Source organism: Lactuca serriola, chromosome 3 (genome assembly GCF_051521515.1).
Source record: "Lactuca serriola cultivar US96UC23 chromosome 3, Lser_US96UC23_V15, whole genome shotgun sequence".
Taxonomy (NCBI): domain Eukaryota; kingdom Viridiplantae; phylum Streptophyta; class Magnoliopsida; order Asterales; family Asteraceae; genus Lactuca; species Lactuca serriola.
Window position 1 is genome coordinate 173,305,388 of NC_136410.1, and position 2,582 is coordinate 173,307,969.

Genomic DNA, 2,582 nt, shown 5'->3' on the forward strand with positions numbered 1-2,582 from the left:
AGAACCTTCCAAAACCGCTGACCCCAAGTGGAAGTTCTGGGAGGACAAAAAGAAGATGAAGACTGCCAAAAAGCAGCAGGTCGTGGCAATTCATGTTGCGATAGCACCTGCCGCTGCTGCTCTGGTAAAGCAGTACGCTAGAAGTTTGCCCAACTGCAACAAATGCAACTTCCATAAAGTTGGTGCCTGCTGGGAAATGCGATGTTTTAACTGCAACAGGAAGGGGCACACTTCCCGTTTCTATAAAGCTCTGGCGAAGCCAATCAATGAAGTCCCCGGTGCTGGAGTGGGCCAAACTTGCTACGGATGTGGCGGGGTAGGCCACTTCAAAAGGAACTGCTTGAAGGCAGGGTTTGTCGGTAGAGTGGCAAGAGTTCTGACCATAGGCCATGAGGAGGCGATTGCCGACCCCACAGTGGTCACTGGTATGTTTCTCCTCGATAACTCTTATGCATGCATTCTATTTGATAGTGGGGCGGAGAGGAGCTTCGTGAACCAAAAATTTGCTCATTTACTTAAGCAAAAAATCACGAGCACTTAAAGAACCGTTCACTGTAGAAATGGCTAATGGAAAGACAGAGGGCACTAGCAGTATATACATAGGGTGTACCCTAACTTTAGATAGCCATTCATTTTTGATCGATCTAATGCCGGCCTCAATTAAAAGTTTTGACGTCATAATCGGCATGGGTTGGTTGAGTTTTCATCGTGCCGACATCATGTGTTACGAAAAGGTTGTTCGCCTTAATCTGCCGTCTGGCGAAACCCTAGTAGTTTATGGCGACAGACCCGACATGAACCTTCGTATCATCTCGAGCATTCAAGCTCATAAATTCTTGCAAAAGGAATGTCGAGCATTCTTTGCTCATGTGGTCGATGTGAGCTAAGAAACGAAGGACATTCAGAACATTCCAGTAGTACGCAACTTTACCGACATCTTTCCAGAAGAACTACCAGGATTACCGCCGCAACGTCAAGATGGGTTCATAATTAACTTAGTTCCAGGGGCTACCCCTGTAGCCAAATCGCCCTATCGTCTAGCACCTGCAGAGAAGCAAGAATTGTCCTGTCAACTTAACGAACTGCTCAACAAGGGCTTTATAAGACCAAGTTTCTCACCCTGGGGAGCTCCAGTCTTGTTCGTCAAGAAGAAAGATGGATCGTTTCATATGTGCATTGACTATAGGGAGCCAAACAAACTGACCGTCAAAAATTGTTATCCGTTGCCTCAGATCGACGATTTATTTGACCAACTTCAAGGGGCGAACTTCTTTTCAAAAATCGACTTAAGATCCGGATATCACCAACTACGAGTGCTAGGGGAGGATGTTCCAAAGACAACCTTCCGAACTCGTTATGGGCACTACGAATTCGTAGTGATGTCGTTCGGATTAACAAACACGCCCGCTGTATTCATGGACTTAATGAATCGGGTGTGTCGTCCTTACTTAGATCAGTTCGTCATGGTCTTCATCGATGACATACTTATCTACTCTCATAGTAAGGAGGAGCATAGTCAACATCTACGACAAGTCCTAGAAACATTACGTTCGGAGAAGCTCCATAAACACATGATTTGGCCCATATTTGATGTCTTAAACACGAATTTGCATGTTAACTAAGCTACACAACAAGTTAGGATAGATTACTTACTAGTTTGGGGCTCGGAATGGGCGTTTTTGGATCGAAAGCAAGAGAGTGTACAGAGAGAGGGGAAAGTCTCAAATGGACTCCACTCACCCTTATATAGGGGTTTGAGTTGGTGGCTCGGTGGAAATCTACCCGATACTGACGTTAAACGGAGCTATTGGTCGCACCCGATTAAATGGTCATATTTTGACTTGGTTGAAACTAAAACTTTTCAAGGGATTAATGAGGGTGTTTCTAATGTGTTCCAACTCTTAAGAAGTCATAATAAAAAGTCCCAATTAAATTATCCTAATCAAAAAAGGTTAACGGACAATTTAACAAAGCGACTTTTATTAACGGGCGATGGGGTTAAAAATGACGGGATAAATTTTGAGTTGTCACATTTGATTAAATTCTAATTTCGGGACGAAATTCCTTCTAACGGGGGGATGATGTGACAACCTGAAATTTCTATTCTGTACAATATTTCAATTCAATAGAAGTCAAAACTGTTGCTGCTAATTTTCAAGCTTTTTGGAATAAGTTTGAGAATTTTAGGATTAGCACTTTAGGAGATATCAGGAGAAAGGATGCTCAAGGGTTTATTGTGCAACAATAATACCCCCAAAGATCCAAGAGTTTGGAGTTTGCGGCCTAAACAAAGGTGTTTACGATCGTAAACCCTAAATTGGGGGGTATATAAGTGACACTTAGTCATTATTTACCCTTTTTCACAAAATCAAGATCCAAATCTCAATTCTCTTTCAAGTATCAACCAACAATTCTTCAAGATCTTCAACTTTTAAGTGTTTCTAGCCCTATTAAGTTGATATATTACTTAATCTAGTGATCTAACACACTTCCATCCGTGAAATCATTCCAAAAGGTTAGATCTTCAAGTTTCACCAAGAACACACACTAGTGTTCTTGGACTTTTAGCACCTTTTCAAACC